This window comes from Scyliorhinus torazame, chromosome 4 (assembly GCF_047496885.1).
Source record: "Scyliorhinus torazame isolate Kashiwa2021f chromosome 4, sScyTor2.1, whole genome shotgun sequence".
Lineage (NCBI taxonomy): Eukaryota > Metazoa > Chordata > Chondrichthyes > Carcharhiniformes > Scyliorhinidae > Scyliorhinus > Scyliorhinus torazame.
Genome location: NC_092710.1, coordinates 149,032,699 through 149,052,820, shown reverse-complemented (window position 1 = coordinate 149,052,820; position 20,122 = coordinate 149,032,699). Strand labels below are relative to the sequence as shown.

General features: G+C 46.4%; 1 protein-coding gene across 4 annotated transcripts in view; it reads left to right on the top strand.

Annotated features, from left to right (window-relative positions):
* The window catches only part of mboat2a (membrane bound O-acyltransferase domain containing 2a), a 247,239-nt gene that overhangs the window by 205 nt on the left and 226,912 nt on the right, over nucleotides 1-20,122 (top strand). Inside the window, exon 1 of one of the 4 annotated variants that reach the window (XM_072498735.1) lies at nucleotides 141-393. The exons of the other annotated variants lie outside the window; for them this stretch is intronic. The gene's annotated coding sequence lies outside the window, so the exon portion shown is untranslated. Of the gene's footprint in view, nucleotides 1-140; nucleotides 394-20,122 lie in introns of those variants that run through there. 4 annotated transcript variants of the gene reach the window in all.

The window sequence follows — 20,122 nt, the reverse complement described above, 5'->3', positions numbered from 1 at the left end:
TCCCCCCTGAGCCGCCGGGCCCCCCGGGGAAGGGCAGCCGCCCCCCCCCCCCCCGGAATATTTTCACAGCCACCGTCCCCCACCCCGGCTGGACTGTTTAAAACACGGAGTCTCAACCAACTCACTGCAGTGATGTCCCTTTCATGGTTAAATGTCCCAAATAAACAACGGTTGATTTCTTAGGCAGCCCTAAACTGTGAGGTTTGTTGTTAATTTATCGATGAGCTCTTAAGCCACACAGCTTATTTTTGGTTATTCCAACAAAATTCCTGTTTTATGAACCGATTTGTCAAACACTTGTGTGTCCCCCTAACCCTCGCTTCTCAGCCAGCTGTGAAATAGGGAAATCTCGCACATTCTGAAGTATTGGGTGCTGTCGCTGTTTTGTGGCAGGTTTGTATTTTTTGTTCTGTTTGGTTTTGTGTAATCCTCTATTTCCTTGCGCAACGAGAACTCATCCCGCCGCCCTGAATAATCTCCTGGATGGTTGATGCAAAATACTTCATAGGATAACTTTACACCTACTGGCTGCTGAACTTGCAGTTCAAGGACGGTGACGAGTTTCGAAATGTGTACAATGTTTGGATTTATGTGCCAATCTATTGAGTTGGGTTGATCGAGTATCTGTTCGATTATAAGGACAACCCGTGCATGTTCAACCAAACGACATACTGTTTGCTCGTCCATTTCGAAATGCTAGGCGTCCCCCCACCCCCCAATTTCCATTAATTTATGGTGAGACTTCGAATGCGTGTGTGTGAGGGAGATCTTCGACACGTATGCATATTAATTAGCATTAGATTAACAGAAAATAATGTACTTTAACATTTTATTTGTGCATGTCCAAGACTGCTTGGATATTAATGATCCGAAGGCTCAGTGCTGGAAGATTCAGTAACTTTTTAATCCCTCCACTCCACCCAGAAGGTATCAAGCATCCCCAAGGGCAGGTGTGGCTTTGTTTTCCCCACCACTCAGTTGGCCTTGTGCCTAAAGAGTCCGCGTTTTGTAATATTTACTGTTGCACCATCTCAAAAAAAAACAGTAAACATATCAAAGTGACAAACTGTAGTTAGATGAGGAAGAATTACATTTAGGAGTTTGCTAATTGTATTCTTGACACACCTCTTTCCTCCTTTGCTGCTGACCTCTGCTCCCATCCCACTGTTTTAACATTGCAATTTATGGGGGTATGGCTCAATGATAGAAACAACTTTATTACATCTTAATTGTATGGCTTTTGATTGAGATGGAATCAACTGTGTCGCATGTAAAATGTCAACCGTTGTAACCTAAGTAGTGCAACTTTTTAAACTAGATAGAGCTTTATTTTAAAGTTAGCTTTTGCATTGGTAGTAATACATTTTGATCAAATGGTCACCCAATATTGCAAATTTTCACCAGGGGTGGGCTAGATAAACTTGTACTCATTAACAGTACCTTGTAATGAAGTTTTCTAGTTCATTCATGAGGCATGTTTGTTGCCAGTCCTTTTATTGCCTTTAAGAAGGTGGTGGTGATTGACCTTCTGGAACTGCTGCAGTACATGTACTGAAGGTTCACCCATAGTGGAGTTCGGTAGGGAGTTCCGGATTTACCAAGCAGTGACAACAAAGGAATGGTCAAGTATTTCTAAATCAGGTTGGTGTGTGACCGGAGGGGACATTGGAGATGATGGTGTTCCCATGAACCTGCTCCCCTTGTCTTGTGGGTTTGGAAGGTGCAGTCAAAGAAGCTGCAATGCAACTTGTCAGTGGTACACATTGTTGCCACAGTATGCTGGGAGGAAGTGAATGTTTAGCAACAACAACTTTGATTTATTTAGTTCCTTTAACATAACAAAACATCTCAGGGCCATTATAAAGGGAAGTTAGTCACATAAGCTGATATTTGGTAGATGATCAAAAGCTTGTTCAAAGATGTAACTTTTAAGAGTAATTTTAAAGGAGGAATGAAAAATAGAGCAGGAGAGTTTTACAGTGGGAATTCCAGAACTTGGCACCCAGGCAGCTGAAGGCATGGCTGCCAGAGGAATAGAGGCAATATTCAAAGGCCAGAATTAGATGAGTATTCTCTCAGAGAGTAGGCGGGTGGAAACACAGTTTTGACGATGGTGGATATGTGGTTGGAAGTTCATCCATGGGTCAAATATAACACCAACGTTGTGAACGTTCTGGCCACAGACTATTACCAGGTATAGGGTTGGAGTCCGTAGCTAGGGAAAGAGTTTGTAGCAGGGGCCAAAGGCTTTGGTTTTCCTTTAGTTGGAGACAATTTCTGCTCATCCAGTACTATATGCTGGACAAGCAGTCTGAGGTTCCTAATCAAGCAGGGTGTTGCATTCTTAATGTTTCTGGACCTGTATTCATCTAGGGACCATCCTACTTGACTTATTTAGATATTTGAATCATCGGCAGCCACAGGTGAATGGCGAATGTTGTGCCCTTGTTTAAGAAGGGCAGCAGGGAAAAGCCTGGGAACTACAGACCGGTGAGCCTAACGTCTGTAGTAGGTAAGTTGCTAGAAGGTATTCTGAGAGACAGGATCTACAAGCATTTAGAGAGGCAAGGACTGATTCGGGGCAGTCAGCATGGCTTTGTGCGTGGAAAATCATGTCTCACAAATTTGATTGAGTTTTTTGAGGGGGTGACTAAGAAGGTAGATGAGGGCAGTGCAGTAGACGTTGTCTACATGGACTTTAGCAAAGCCTTTGACAAGGTACCGCATGGTAGGTTGTTGCAGAAGGTTAAAGCTCATGGGATCCAGGGTGAGGTTGCCAATTGGATTCAAAATTGGCTGGACGACAGAAGGTGGTTGTAGAGGGTTGTTTTTCAAACTGGAGGCCTGTGACCAGTGGTGTGCCTCAGGGATCGGTGCTGGGTCCACTGTTATTTGTGATTTATATTAATGATTTGGATGAGAATTTAGGAGGCATGGTTAGTAAGTTTGCAGATGACACCAAGATTGGTGGCACAGTGGATAGTGAAGAAGGTTATCTAGGATTGTAACGGGATCTTGATCAATTAGGCCAGTGGGCCGACGAATGGCAGATGGAGTTTAATTTAGATAAATGTGAGGTGATGCATTTTGGCAGATCGAATCAGGCCAGGACCTACTCAGTTAATGGTATGGCGTTGGGGAGAGTTATAGAACAAAGAGATCTAGGAGTACAGGTTCATAGCTCCTTGAAGGTGGAGTCGCAGGTGAACAGGGTGGTGAAGAGGGCATTCGGCATGCTTGGTTTCATTGGTCAGAACATTGAATACAGGAGTTGGGACGTCTTGTTGAAGTTGTACAAGACATTGGTACGGCCACACTTGGAATACTGTGTGCAGTTCTGGTCACCCTATTATAGAAAGGATATTATTAAACTAGAAAGAGTGCAGAAAAGATTTACTAGGATGTTGCTGGGACTTGATGGTTTGAGTTATAAGGAGAGGCTGGATAGACTGGGACTTTTTTCCCTGGAGCGTAGGAGGCTTAGGGGTGATCTTATAGAGGTCTATAAAATAATGAGGGGCATAGATAAGGTAGATAGTCAACATCTTTTCCCAAAGGTAGGGGAGTCTAAAACTAGAGGGCATAGGTTTAAGGTGAGAGGGGAGAGATTCAGAAGGGCCCAGAGGGGTAATTTCTTCACTCAGAGGGTAGTGAGTGTATGTAATGGGCTGCCAGAGGTAGTAGTAGAGGCGGGTACAATTGTGTCTTTTAAAAAGCATTTAGATAGTTACATGGGTAAGATGGGTATAGAGGGTTATGGGCCAAGTGCGGGCAACTGGGACTAGCTTAATGGTAAAAACTGGGAGGCATGGACTGGTTGGGCCGAAGGGCCTGTTTCCATGCTATAAACGTCTATGATTCTATGTCAAATGGATGAAAGGGAATCTGGAGGTGAAACACTTCTCAGCAGAATATCCAACCTGTGACCTCTTGTAAGCACATCACTTGTTGCTGGTCCAAATTAGTGTTCTGGTCTTTGGGACCAGCGATTTTTGATTGTGGGAATTTTTACAGTGGTCATGTCATTGAATGTCAAGGGGAGGTCAATAAACTCTCTTATTTGGAAATGCTCATTGTCTGGCACTGGTAATTGTCACTTAGCCAAAGCCCAAACATGGATGTTGTTCAATTTTTTGCTGTAGGCAGGCACAGTTTCCTTTGTTGCCTGAAGAATTGTGAATGGAATTGGACACTGCGGTAATCCGCAAATAGTCCCATTTCTGATCATGTGATGGAGGGAAGGTCTTTTCAAGTAGCTGAAGTTGAATTGAAAATACTACGCTGAGGAACTTGTGCAGTAAGGTCCTGAGGCAGAGATAAACACACTAATTAATTAGCCAGGAAGGTCCAATAAATGACCAGTTACATTGTGTTGGAGATGTTAGTTGAATGAAAACGACTGGTCAGCGTACACAGGCCTCTTCTGTACATTTTTGAATGTTGCTGTTTATGTCCAGTTGAACAGGTAGACAGGGTTTGTTCAAAGTGCCAGCTGAAAGACCAAATATGCAATGAAACCTGAAAAAGTGAGGAAGGGAATTGCTATTATTGGCAATCTAGGGTAGAGACGTTAGCTTAATTTTATCCAACAGAGGAAGAGTTATTCAAAATATTATGTGGGGTCTTCAGAAATTGAGGTGGAAGGAGAAAGAAAATATAGCACATGATAGTTATCTGGCAGATGGCCTAACTCCAGTGACTTGGGTTATACTCTGAAGAATGACACACAAAGAATGACACGCTGGTTTACTGTACCCGATTCTGCCTATAATGCTGTTCTTTCTAAGTTAGTTTAATTAATTTTAGGAGGTAGTAAGTAAATTTTACTCCTAAAAGTGAAATAGGTTATATGGATATTGCATGATGTTTATTAATAAAAGACTGAATAATTTATGCTCGCTTCCAGTTTAATTTTTAATGTGTGCATCTTGAACAAGTCTGCACCTAGATGCGTGTATTAGGTAAAACAGTTTTCAGAGTCTGTTTTAGGAGATAGTAGCTTATCATTTTCTTTAGAAAAATATGAGGCATTTTCATATGAACTAACACCCACTTCCCGCCCTCCCCTAATACCATCCCTTCTCACATTCCACCTTCCCCATTGCCCCCCCCTCTCTTCTACCCCCCCCCTCCCCCCCGACCCCTCAAAACTCCTTTAAAGAGATCAATAAACAGCTTCCACCTCCGAGTGAACCCTGTCTAGCGGCCCCCTCAGATTAACTTAACTTCTCCTAGATCGGTGCCCACACACCCTTAAGCCGACCACTGGACTCACCGAGTACCTGGCCAGTGAGAACAGCAGAGGCGCTGACAGCAAAGCCCTCAAAGATGTTCCCCTCTGTGACGCCGTCTCCATCCGACCCTTCCCTCACAACCCATTTCCCAACCATAGCAATATTCGTCGCCCAGTAGTAGTTCATTTGGTTCGGCAGCGCCAGACCCCCCCTTCGCCCCCACTCCAGAAAAACCCTCCTAACCTGCAGGGACTTCACCACCCACAAATCTGTACATTAAAATTCTTTAAAAATACAACATCTGGATGAAAACTGGGAGGTTCTGAAACCAAAACCTTGGCAGCACCATCATTTTTACTGTCTGCACCCGTCCTGCCAGCGACAGCGGCAGCACACCCCACTTCTTGAAATCCACTTTCCTCTGTTCTACCAGCCGAGCCAGGTTCAACTTGTGCAGTTGCGCCCAGCCCCAAGTTACATGAATATTCATGTATCTAAAGCAGTCAGTTTCAAAGTTGGGGTTGCGACTCGCAGGTGTGTCATGGGCGGGTGCCGTGAGTGTCGCAAAGCCATCCATCAAGGCGTTCCCGACCACAGGAATTGATTCTCAATAGCCGCAGCAGCCGGCTTTTAAAAATACTGGCTGCGAGAGGCTTTAAAAATTACGGCCGCAACTTGCTTTCAGAAGGCGGGCGCGCTGCATATTTGTGCCTGCTCATCAGTGCGCAGGCCCGGAGTCCAGCGAGAAACACTGCCTCCCTCTGACGTCAGCACGCTGACCCAGAAGATGATTTATTTTTTCAACTTCAATGCAGTTGGGGGTGGGGGGGAGGGGGGTGTTATTTACTGGGTTATGTTTGCATTTGTATTTGTTGTTATGAAATCATAAATGCCTTAATAAAATGTTTTTTTTTAAAAATTCATTGCAGTGTTCTTGCCTGAAGCGGCAGAGAACAAGTCCCATGCCCCGAACACTGACGCCATGTGCTCTGGGCGTGATTGTGATTCCTCCATTTTGTCAGCTGCAAACCAGCAACGGGAGGGTAAAATTTAAAATGTATTGTTTTGTAATAAGAAAGAGAGGGCATGAGACACAAGCAGGCCAGGATTTCACAACTAAACCTGCTGGAGAGAGTGGCTCAGGAGAATTCACAGCAGGACAAAGCAGTGCTGGTGTGAGCTCCAGGACCTCTGATGAACAACCCATACAGAAATGTAACATTGAATGACAAACAAGTGAGACCATGAGGACCAAGCAGGCTCACCTGTCACATTAAAGGTAAGCAAAAATGGTCGGTCGCGAAAGTTGGCCGGTTGGTAAAAATGGGTCCCCAGAAAAAAAGTTTGAAAAACACATTTCTAAAGCTCTCCCCCACCACCCTGAATGGCAATTCCACTAACCTCCTCTCCTGCCCTCTAGTCTCGTCGCTCTTTTCCATATTCAACTTGTAACCCAAAAAACAGCCAAATTTCTCTAAAATCCCTTGATGTCCCCAATACTGCCCAACGCATCTGAACTCCATTCACCCCCTCTGGGTCCATCACCACCGTACCATTAACATCCTGCACTCTTCCAATCTCCCTCGCCGCCTCTTGCTTCCTCAACTGATGGGCGAACATCCTGCTCGCCTTCTCCCTGTACTCCTACACTGCCCCTCTGGCCCTCCATAACTGCCCCATCACATTCCCCGTAGACACTAGCCCAAACTCCATCTGGGGCCTCTGTCTTTTCTTCAACAGCCCTGCCTCCGGAGCCTCTGATAACCTCCTGTCTACCCTCATCTTGTCTACCAGCCTTGCCATCTCCGTCCACTGTTTTTTTTTCCTGTGCGCCCGAATTGAGATGTACTCTTTTCCCCCCCCCGCCCAGCTCCCCCTCCCACACGATACGACTACAATGTTCCCCACCTCGAACGCCACCCGCTTATTCACCAGCCCAGCCACCCTCCTCGTCTTGATATCCAGTCCCGAATGGAACACCTGCCCCTCCCATCCTTTCCTCAACCTTGTCTGGTTCCATATCTTTCAGTGCATCTCCTGCAAAAAGGCCACGCCTGCCTTCAAACTTGAGTGCGCGAACTCGTGACCATTTGACCAGTCCATTCAGCCCCTTCAAGTACCATGTGAGCAGCCTGGTCAGGGGGTTCTGCGCCCTTCTCCCCTGCTGATCAGCCATATCCCTCCTTGAGCCAGCCCCCGGCCCATTTCACGCAACCCTCCAGGCCCACCCTCGGATGTCAACCGTCATCGATCCTTTTCCAGCTGTGCCACAGCAACCACACCCTTGTCAGCAACTCTCTCTCTTTTTACTCCCCCTCCCCTTTGCGCTTACCTCCTGGCAACCCCCCACTTCACTCCTGTTAACCAGCCCGCCCAGTTCGTATGGTGCATCCCACCCAAGGCCTCCAACCACCCTACCCCCTCCCCCCCCAAACTATGCAACCCCGAAAGAATAACAAAAGGTGCACACCATCGTTATTCCCCCGTGAAAAACCTGCCCTCCAAACAACCCACCATCCAACACATTGAAGAATGCACCAACTCCTCACGTTCAATGTCCTCACTCTCCTCCCAGTCCATTGTCTCTCATAAAATCCATCGCTTCCTCTGGCATGTTGAAATAGTACTCGCTTCTGGAAAGTCGCCCACGTGTGGGCTGGGTACAATACTCCAGACTTCACCCCCAAGAGAGCAGCCTTGACCCGGTCGAACCCGGCCCCCTCCTCGCCAATTCTGCTCCCAGGTCTTAGTACACCTGCAGCTTGTTCCCTTCCCAGGTACATTTCCTGGTCTGCCTCGCCCATCGAAGAATGCTGTCCTTGTCCAGAAAGTGGTGCAACCACACCACCATTGCCCTCGGTAGCTAACCTGCCTGCAGCCTCCTCTTCAGTGCCCTGTGTGTTCGGTCGACCCCAATCAGTTTCTCCAGCATCTTAACCACATACACACAATTCTCTGCATCTTCGATGCCTTCGGGCATCCCAACGATCCTGAGGTTTTGTCTCTCTCGATCCCTGACTTAATCGGCTCCATCCCCTTGGCTCGGTCTTCCTGGGCCTCTTTCCTCTCCTGCCAAAAGCTTTCGTTGAGGAACCCTATTAACTGCTCTGTCGACCAGTAGGTAGGCAGAGCAGCCCCCTTGCCCTCTGCCATCTTATCCTGTGGCACACCATGAAGACTCTGCTCCAGCAGCTCTTTCGTTCTTGCCCTACTCCTAGTTCGTGGATCCATCCACCAGCCACATCAGAGGAGTAAGATCATCCCCAGGCAGTGCTGCACCTGTTGCACTCAAATGCTTCGCCCTTCTGGTGGAGAAAAGAAGAAAAAATCTGCCTTGAGCGGGAGCCACCGAATGTGTGATTGCTCACTATATGGCCACTATTGGAAGTCTAGCTTATCTTTTTTACCCATATCAAGAAACCAAAATATTATGAATGCTAGAAATAGAAAATAGGAAATGCTAGAAATAGTCAGGCAGCAATCGTGGAGATGGAAACATTTCCGGTGAATGACCTGCATTTGAACGGTAGAAGTTGGAGATGTAACCAGATTGAAATAAATACAGAAGTAAGGAAAGCGTTCAGTAGGGTTGGGAATAAAAGTGAGATCTTTGGGTGGAAGGCAGGGCGAGGTTAAATGACAAAAAGATTGGTGCAAGGCAAAAGGAGATCGTAATGAGCCAAGTAAAGAAACAAAAGATGGGACAACAGGAGATGTAAGTGGGAATACAGTAACCTCTAGTTTTGGTTTGAGCTTTAAAATCACACTGCAATGAAGAATAACATTTTATTCAAGGTATGATTTCATTTTCCACTTTGTAATCCACTGTCCGATTAAGTCCGGGATCGAGGGAGCCAGAGGCTGGAGCCCCAAGGCCGAGCAATCCAGAAAGTGGAGGAGGCCGTGGGGGAGCACAAGGAGCAGTTGGCCTCGTTGGTGGCTGAGATGGGAGTGATGAGGGAGATCCAAAAGAGGCTGAGGGAGAAGGTGGAGGATCTGGGGAATCGCTCCAGGAAATCACCTACAAAAAATGCTCCAGTGTGCTTACAGGATGGCAGTAGTTTGTGATAGGTTTTTATGGGTGGCAGCAGCCTTTAATTTTCATAAGAACGTAAGACAAAGGAATAGAAGCCAGACATTGTGACCCCTTGAGCCTGCATCATTCAATCCGATCCTGGTTGATCCAATTTCCTGCCCACTTGTATCCATCCCTTGATTCCCAAGAGATCAAAGCTCTGCCTCTCTATCTTGAACATACTCTTACGAGTAATCCAGAGACCCAGGGTAATACTCTGGGGACCCGCTTTCAAATCCCATGGCAGGTGATGAAACTTTAATTCAATAACATCTGGAATTAAAAGTTTAATGATGGCCATGAAACCATTGTCGGTGGTTATAAAAATCCATCTGGTTCACGAATGACCTTTAGGGAAAGGCGGCATGGTGACACGGTAGTTAGCATTGTTGCCTCACCAGGCCAGGGACTCTGGTTCAGTTCTGACCTTGGGTAGAGTTTGTACTTTCTTCCCATGTCTGGGTGGGTTTCCTCTGGCTACTCCCGTTTCCTCTCACAATCCAAAGATGTGCAGGTTAGGTGGATTGACCATGCTAGGTTGCCGTTTGGTGTCCAAGGATGTGCAGGTTCGGTGGGGTTGTGGGGTGGCGGTCATGGGGCGGGGAAGTGTGTCAAGGTGAGGGTTGGTGCAAATGCGATGAGCTGACTGGCCTCCTTCTGCACTGTGGGAATCCTATGGAAATTTCTCATCCTTACCTGGTCTGTCTTTTATTTGACTCCAGACCCACAGCAATGTGGTTCACTCTTAAATGCCCCCTGACATGGTCCAGCAAGCCACTCTGTTGTATCACACTGCTAATAAGTCTAAAAGCAATCAAACTGGATGGGTCACCTGACATTGATCAAGGTACTGGAAACGACAATGACAAACTCAGTCCTGTTGACCGTGTCAAGTTCTCTTCTTCAGCCATAAGTGCTGAGTGGATGATCCAGCTTGGCCTCCTCCGGAGGTCCCCAGCGTTATAGATGCTATTCTTCAACCAATTCTATTTGCTCCATGTGACATCAAGAAACAGCTGAAGGCATGGGATACTGCAAAGGTTCTGACAATATTCCGTCAATAGAACGTCGGAACTTGCAGGATCTCTAACCACCTCTAACTAAACTGTTCCAGTACAACTACAATGCTGACACCTCCCCTGGAATATGGAACATTGCCCAGGTATGTCCTGGGCAAATCCAACCTGGCCAATTACTGCTCCATTTGTAATGGGCGGCACAGTAACACAGTGGTTAGCACTCTTGCTTCACAGTGCCAGGGACCCGATTTGTTTCCCGCCTTGTGTCACTGTCTGTGCGGAGTTTGCACATTCTCCCCGTGTCTTTGTGTGTTTCCTCCGGCTGCTCCGGTTTCCTCCCACAAGTCACAAAAGACGTGCTTGTTAGGTGAATTGGACATTCTGAATTCTCCCTCAGTGCACCCAAACAGGCGGCGGAGTGTGGCGACTAGGGGATTTTCACAGTAACTTCATTGCAGTGTTAATGTAAGCCTACTTGTGACACTCAAGATTATTACTACTCTTTATCATTAATAAAGTGATGGAAGGGGTTATCAACAATGCTATCAAGCAGCACATGCAGAAATAACCTGCTCACTGACGCTCAGTTTGGGTTCCACCTGAGCTACTCGGCTCCTTGGCTCAAACATGGATAAAAGAACTGAACTCCAGTGATGAGCTAAGAGTGACTGCTTAATATCAAGGCAATATTTGACTGGATATGAAATCAAGGAGCCTAGCAAAACTGGAGTTGATGCAAATTGGAGGCGGTGGGGGGGGGGGGGGGAAATCTCCGCTGGGTAGTCATACCGAGCACAAAGGAAGATGGTTGTGGCCAATCATCTCCATTGCAGGACATCATTGTTCCTCAGAGTAGTGTCCTAAACCCAACCTTCTTCAGCTGCTTCATCAGTGACGGTCCTTAATGAGTATTTTCCATCGGTACTCACAAGGGAGAGGGGCACTTTGATTGGTCGTGTCTCAGAGGGATGTGTAAACACTTTAGAACAGGTCGCTATTACGAGGGAGGAAGCGTTAGGTGTGTTAAAAAACATTAAGGTAGACAAATCCCCAGGGCCAGATGGCATCTATCTCAGATTACTGAGACCAGAGTTGAAATCATTGGACCTCTGACAGAAATCTTTGTGTCCTCACTGGCCACAGGTGAGATCCCAGAGGATTGGAGGATAGCCAACGTTGTACTGTTATTTAAGAAAGGTTGCAAGGATAATCCGGTAATTATAGGCCACTGAACTGAAGTCGGTGATCGTGAAGTTGGAAGATTCTCAGAGATAGGATCTATGCACATTTGGAAGTGAATGGTCTTATTAGTGACAGATGGCATGGTTTTGTACGAGGGAGGTCATGTCTCACTAATTTAATTGAGCTTTTTGAGGAGGTGACAAAAATAATTGATGGGAGAAGGGCTGTGGATGTTGTCTACATGGACTTTAGTAAAGCATTTGATAAGGTCTCATGGCAGCCTGGTGCAAAAGATTAAATCACTTTACTGGGACCTCTGCTCTTTGTAATATATGTAAATGACTTGGAAGAAAACGTAGCATGTCTGACTAGCAAGTTTGCGGATGATACGGGTCTGATTAGCAAGTTTGCAGATGATACTAAGATTGCAGGAGTTGTGGTTAGTGATGAAGATTGTCAGAGGATACAACAGGACATAAGGTGCAAAATTGGGCAGATAACCCAGACAAATTTGAGGTGATGCATTTGGTAGATCCAATTCAGGTGGGAGCTATAAAATAAATGGCAGAACCATCAGGAGCGTAGCGACACAAAGAGATCTGGGCGTGCAGGTCCACTGATCCTTAAAAGTGGCAGCACAGGTGGAAATGGTGGTAAAGAAAGCATATGGCATGCTTGCCTTCATTGGATGAGGCATCGAGTATAAAAGCTCAAATTATGTTAGTTATATAGAAGGTTGGTTAGGTCATATTTGGAATACTGTGTCCAATTCTGGTCACCGCACTACCAGAAGGACATGGAGGCTTTGGCGAGAGTACAGAAAAGGTTTACCAGGATGTTGCCTGGTATGGAGGGTATTAGCTATGAGGAGAGATTGAATACACTGGGATTGTTCTCCCTAGAGAGATGGAAGCTGAGGGAAGACTTGTCAGAAGTTTATAAAATTATTAGGGGTATAGACATGGTGAACAGTTGGAGGCTTTTTCCCAGGGTGGAAATGACAATTACAAGGGGGCACAAGTTCAAGGTGAGGGGGAAAGGTTCAGCAGAGATGTACGGGGGAAGGTTTTTACATGAGTGTGGTGGTGGCCTGGAATGCACTGCCAAGTGAGGTGGTTGAGGCAGATACGTTCGCGACCTTTAAGACTTATCTGGATTGGCACATGAGCAGACGGGGTATAGAAGGATACAGGTGGTTGGTCTAGATAGGACATTTGATCAGCGCAGGCTTGGAGGACCGAAGGGCCTGTTCCTGTTGTGTATTCGTTGTTCATTGTTCCTCCAACATAAGATCAGAAGTGGTGAAGTGCAGTCATCATGGAACAGATGTTCACCATTCACGATGGTGCAGATTCTGGACTGTCAAAATGCAGCAAGACGTGGACAATATCCAGGGTTGGGCTGACAGATGGCGAGTAGCATTTGTACCAGGCCATGACCATCTCCATCAAAACAGAATCTAACTATTGCCCTTGCCGTTCAATAGCACGACCATTGCTGAATCCCCCACTACCAACATCCTGGAAGGTGCCATTGACCAGAAATTGAACTGGACCAATCATATAAATACTGTGGCTACAAGTGCAAGTCCGAGGCTAGGAATCATGTGGCGAGTAACTTGCCTGAGTCCCCAAACTATCCACGATCGACCAGGCACAAGTCCAAAACTTGATGGAATCCTCTCCACTTGTCTAGATGACACAATACAGAACAACGCAGCCTGCTTGATTGGCCCCATCCACAAATATTCACTCCCTCCAACACTGCACAGTAGCAGCAGTGTGTACCATCTACCAGATGTACTACAGGACCTTACCAAGGCTGCTTAGTCAGCACCTAACCTCTACCCTCTCGAAGCACAAGGGCAGCAGTCATGGAAGTTCCCCTCTGAGCTTCTCACTGTCCGAGTGTTGCCCTTTTAATGAGTGGGATACTTTCCCATCAGCGTCACCAATAATGTTGTCATTTCATCATAATATTGCTTTTCAGAGTCGGCAGGTATACCACCACAAGGTTCAACCGGATATTGATCAAAGACCCAACAACCAGTCAGTTAGATCAAGTTAAATAATAGTTTATTTACACACAGGATTAACTCGCACATGCAACATAAAAACACTACAAGCTAAATTATACCTAACATTATAACAACCTGTACTTAACTTCAGGCACCCGGCTTTGGCAGAGGAACAAGGCCTTTGTTCGGATCTGGAGTGGCTGGGTCTGGAGGAGTAACTTCGGTTCTGCTGGGCTCATCCGTCTGGTAGCGATTGTTGATCTTGAACTTGCTTCTGGTCGTGGTGCTGCAGTTGGCTTCAGGTATATGCCGGGCCGAAGAGTGCTGGTGTGCCAGGGCCAAAAGAGATCGAACACATGGCAGTGTCTCTCTTTATCCTTTGCGGTTTTGCGCTCTTTTGGGCGGTCCTTAGCTTTGGACCCAATAATACGGCAGGCTTCGATTAGTGCCTTTGATTTGAGCCAATAAAGGGGTGGGTGCCTTGATGGCTGGGCGTGTCCTGAGCGATCATTGACCGTGGCTGTTTGGGCTTCCTGGGTGAAGGGAGTGGCGCCAATGTGTCTGGAATTGTATCTGATCCCTGAGTACCAGTCCTTTGTCCTGGGGACATGGGCCATTAGAATGCAAATCGGCTAGGGGTTTCGATACTGTCTGGTTCTCTGTTAGCAAATGTACATTTAGGCTCTGAGTTTGCCTGAATCCTGTATTGGCCATATTTCCCTTGAGTCTTTGCAAGTATCCATGTTTCCTTTGTAAGTGGCCATCCCAGATGGCTACACTAGCCTGCAACTGCCTTCCTAACAGCACTGTGGATGCTCCTACACCATAAGAAGTGCAGTGGTTCAAGAAAGCAGCTAATCACCATCTTCTATAGTCCAATTATGGGTGAGCAATAAATGCTGTCCTCGCCAGTGACCCTCGCACCCAATAATTGCATTAAGAAAACATCTTCTGATCTTTGGACAAACACTCATCTGAGAAACCAATATTGTGAATCTTTGTCCAACTGCTCCCAGGGCAAGTGTATCCTTCTTTGAATTTGGAGACCAAAACGACAAGAGTTCTCGAGGTGTGGTCTCACAAAAGCTCAATACAATTGTAGAAAAGCTTCCTTATTCTTTAACTCCAGTCCTTTTGCAATAAATGTCAAATTGCGTGCTGTATCTGTTTGCTACCTTTCTGCGTTCCTCGTATGCGTACATTCCAGTCTGTCTGAGCATTTACATTTTAAACGTTCCCCATATCATACTCCATCTGCCACCTTGTTGCCCATATCTTTTTGTAGCTTCTTTATACCGTCCTCACAGCTTACATTTTCACCTAGCTTTGTATCACCAGCAAGTTTCTATATGGTACAATTTGTCATTTATACATATTGTGAATAACTAAGGCCTCAGTAATCCTTTGTGACACCTTATTTGTTCCAGTCTGTCAATTTAAATTCTCCTTCATCCCTAGTCTATCCTTCCTGTCTGTTAGCCAATCGACTTTCCATGCTAATCTATCATCCCCAACTCTCGCCCTATCTTGCCTATAACTCAATTTGCCAAGCATGTTTTTCCTTTTGGGGGAAAAAGTCACCATGTTGTTTAGCTGATCATATCATGATTTTCTAAGTTCATTAGAGTCATAGATGTTTACAGCATGGAAAAAGGCCCGTTGGCCCAGCTTGTCCATGTACCCAGTTTCTATCACTAAGCTAGTCCCACTTGCCCGCTTTTGGCCCATATCCCTCTATACCCACCCTGCCCATGTAACTGTCTAACTGCTTTTTAAAAGACAATATCGTACCCGCCTCTACCACTGCCTCTGGCAGCCCGTTCCAGATGCTCACCACCCTCTGTGTGAAGTAATTTCTCTCTGGTCTCTTTTGTATCTCTCCCCGCTCACCTTAAACCTATGCCCTCTAGTTCTAGACTCCTCTACCTTTGTCAATGCTCCTCATTATTTTATATATTGCATTGTTAAAACTTTCTTGATGGATTCCAGCATTTTCCTGAAGGCTGGTGTCAGGCTAACTGCCCTGTAGTTCTCTGATTTTTTTTCCCCCTCCCGTCTTTTATTTTATTTTATATAAAATATGTTTATTCAAAAATTTTCCAATAAAATTTTACAAAACACTCCAGAAAGGAAAGAAAATATACAAAAGAGAAATATAAAGGGCATTACGCCAACACACAGCAATTTAATCCTCTAACAATTAAACTATCTAACAAACTAAGAACAAAAATGGGGCAAACGCCCTTTACATAAACCCAAACCTACCAAAGAGGCAAAGACCAAAACTCCGGCCTCTTTCGGCTCCTGCACTCCCGGCTCGTCTGTCACCCCAAATATTGCTATCTCACAGCTCGGTTTTACCCGCGTATCCAAGACTCTGGACATAGCCCTTGCGAAGCCCCTCCAAAACCCCTCAAGCGCCGGACACGCCCAGAACACTAGGGCGTGATTTGCTGGGCTCCCCGAACATCTCACACATCTGTCCTCTACCCCAAAAAACTTACACATCCTCGCCCCTGTCATATGTGCCCTGTGCACCACTTTAAACTGGATCAGGCTGAGCCTGGCACAAGACGACGAGGAATTAACACTGCCCAGGGCATCAGCCCACAGGCTCTCACCCAGCTCCTCCTCCCACTTGCCCTTCAGTTCCTCCACCGAGGCTTCCTCCGCCACCTGCAGCTCCTGGTAAGTCGCCGAGACCTTACCCTCTCCGACCCACACACCCGAAATCACCCTGTCCTGTATCCTCCGGGCTGGCAGCAGCGGAAATTCCCCAACCTGCCTCCCCCCGTGCCGTCTCCACTGCCCCCAGATCCTCAGTGTCGCCGCCACTACCGGGCTCCCTTTTTTGAACAGCGCTGTTGCATTTCCTTATTTCCAATTGCTGGGGTTGTTTTGGAATCTAGGAAACTTTAGAGAATCATAACCACGTTCACTATCTCTACTCTACCTCTTTTAGAACCCGAGGATGTAGGCTGTCAGATTCAAGTATTTGTTGGCTTTTAGTTCCACATGGGTCTCGAGTTTTTGCTGATGATATTAAGTGATGATATTGACTTTAAAGAGTTCCTACTGTTTCTTGCCCCTTGGTTGCTCTCCTTTCTGGTTTGGAATTTCTGTCTTCTGCTGTGAGAACAGGCACAAAATATTTGTTGAACATCTGCTATTTCCTTATGCCATCTGTTTGTCCTTATTTTTTTAATTAACTTTTTGGTCACTGTTTGGTTTCTCACAAATTGACAGGACGTTTCGTCAGAATATCTGATGAGTGCTTGTCAAAAAAGTTATTCTATGGCAAAAATTGAAAATCAATGCTCAAATGGAGGCCGGGTGGACACTCTTAATAACCCATAGAAGGATTTCACCATCACCCTGAGACAAGGGAGAACCTCCTCATAACAGAATTGCTCTATATGTTGTGATATCATCCGTAAAAGTCATTGCTTCTATAAATAGCACAAACCAACTGGAAACGTGAACTTTGCAAGTCCAAATTTGCATGCACCTCTTTGACAACAATACATGTGTTTAAATTGGACAGAGTAGTCATCTTCAAACGCCTAGAACTTCATGGCCTCCGACGGAAGGATGAGATACAAAATTGACTACTTTTAAACTTATTCTTTGGTATGAATGAAACATATTGGATTTTGCCCCTCCAGCACTTCTTTCCGCCAAAAGGAGTCAACAGGAAAATCAAACTTTGGAAAACCTGAATGAATGCAGGAAGAAAATCTTAATTTTGTGATTCACAGTTTTATCAGAACAGTGGCAGTCAACCTGTGTTGTGAAGTAGTATTCTTGTGGTTTGTGTATTCTCTTTGATAAATGTAGCCTTGTTTTATCTAGGAATCTCTTCAAACTCCCACATCAAGTTGTCAAGAGCCCACGTTTTACTCCTTTATTTCATCATCCCAATCATGTTGGTGGCAAAGCATCAATCCTGGAAAAAAATAAAATAATTTGAGCAGCTTGATCTTTCGGGTGTTGATCTGGAATGTCAGTTGCATTTTGTGTAGGCTACATTTATTGGGTGATAGATTTCACGCAATGTCCATTTAAGCTCGGGTGGCGCAGTGGTTAGCATTGCTGCCTACTGCGCTGAGGACCTGGATTTGATCCCGGCCCTGGTCACTGTCCATGTGCACATTCTGCCTGTGATGCGTGGGTTTCACCCCTACACCAAAAGTGTGCAGATTAGGTGAATTGGCCATTTCTTTTTATTAAAACAGTAAAAATATATACAAGGCCAAATGGTACAAACACTAATTTTGTTATGGAGAAACCGGGCACCCCCCCCCCCCCCCCCCCCCCCCCTCAGTACCAATGTACGGGAAGGGGGGGTAAGATATTCTGATTATTAAAACAGTTCACATTACATATCTACAAATACAAATGGTACAATCACTAAACTTTGTGCTGGAGAGACCAGATACCTTCGCCTCCGTACCAACAGAAGGGAAAGGAAGGGGGGGCGGGGAAGAAAGAGGGGCAAGGAGGCTAGTGGGAGGGAGGGAGTTAGGGTGTTGCTGGAGGGAGTCCCAATAGGACACTGCCTGAACTATCTACAGAGGCAGTAAAACAAAAGAACCTTCAATTAAGATGTGCCAGATTCTGGGAGTCACCCAGAGGGGATGAGGGGCAACAGTGTCAGGCACGAGTGAACCGTGCACCCCACTGCAGAGAGCCTCATGTGTATCCTCCGCTCTCGACACTGGGTGGCTGATGGGCTTCGGACAGTAGCCCTCCAGGCCCGAATCCTCCACCACACTGAATGCGGCGGGCGACATGGGCCCACCAACCAACCCAGGGCCTGCCTTGATCCCACCACCGGGATCATTGCCAATGGGGATCTCCTCGGGTTCCTCCCGGGGTCCCGGGCCAGTGGGGATCTCCTCTGGTTCCTCCCGGGGTTCCGGGCCAGTTGGAGGCGGTAGTGCAGATGCCTGTTCCACCCCTGCCGCCTTACCACCGGAAGGCCCTGAAAATAACTCCGGAAACAGGTCTGGGATGGTGGCAGAGGTCCCTGAAGACAGCGGTTGGGACAGAGTCTTCCAAACTATAACCCACTAAGAACCGAAGAAGCAGGGGGTTATCGCTGACCCCCTTCCCTGAGAAATTGAACAAGTCCGGGGCGCTAAATTGTATTGGGTGGAACGGGCCTTCTAGGGTCCCATCCGACCCCAAAGCACCCTGCTCGGGGAACAGCGGAAGCTGTTGCAATTTCCTCACTATCCCCCTGCCTCTTTTCTTTCGGGGACTGGGCGTGGCAGCTATGGAAAAGAACCTGAATTGACGCTGTTTGCAGGGGAGAGGGTCACGCACCATGGAGACCTACATCTCTGAAGGCCCCTCCAGGCTGACTCATTGTCCTTCAATGCTTCTTCCTTAATTGGGGGAAAAAAATTGGGTACTCTAATTTTAAAAAAAAAATGTCCATTTATGTTGGACTTTCGGTGGTGACATGTAGAAGGAGGTTGCACGTAAGGTAGCTCCCATGAGAGTCCTTGGGTTTTTGGTTCTTTTCACCCAGCTCCCAGGGTTATTGGTGGACAAATTTGTCCCATTTTGAGTCTTTTCGGTGAGGATGTCAAAAGGCGCAAAAAATATTATTTGAAAGAAAGGTGTGAGCGGTAGCCCTTCTGAGGAATTGAGCAAGGTGCGAAGTCATGCTGGATTAAAGATCGTGGGGCAATTTGGTAAACATTTTGAGGCGCAAGGGAGAGAAATGATTGAGACCTTCAGAATACTGGTGGATGATTCATTGGTCCCCATTAAAGGAGACTTTGGGAAAGACTTTGAAAACAGTGCGGGAGCATGGTGAGGTGTTGAACTATGGCGACAATGATCAGCTGGCGTTTCTGGATGCCGAGATGCGCAGGGTGGAGGAGGGGAACAATGGCCTGATAGCTAAGGTCGAGGACCTGGAGAAACAGTCGAGGTGGCAGAACCTCGGGGTCCCAGGCCGACTATTTTGAGGCGATGCTTATGAAGTTGATGGGGGAAGGAGGATCAGGTGTTACTCCCCAACACCACCACCGCCACCAAAATTTAGGCAAATGAGCCACCACAAGCAGTGACAGCATGTTTTCACAGCTAGCGGATGAAGGAAGGGTCCTCAAGTGGACCAAGGAGAATCGGGAGGTTTGATGGGAAGGCGGCAGTATTTCAATATACCAAAATGGCGCAGCAGAATTTGCAAGAAGGCTGCTGGCCTTTAATAAGGTGAAGTCGGTGCTTTTTGAGAATGGGGTGCGGTTTGGTGTGGTTTACCTGGCGAGGCTGAGGGTTATATATCATGTCGAGGACCATTTCTTCGAGGCAGCAGAGGAAGCGGAGGCTTACGTCAAGGCTCAAGGACTTGGACTGAACTGAGTGAGGGACTTTGCTGGTGGTGGACATTTGTTGTAAAGATGTGTGATTTGTTCCATTTCCTCTCTGGTCCCCTTCCTTTTTTTTCTTCTATGTGCATTCTTACAGAGTTGTTAATTGAAATTGATGTTGTGTATTTGGGGCTTTTTCTTTTGATTGTGGTGTTTTCTTTTGGAGGGCATTTGTGGTTTAGAGGGAGTACATGGTTGGCGGAAGGGAC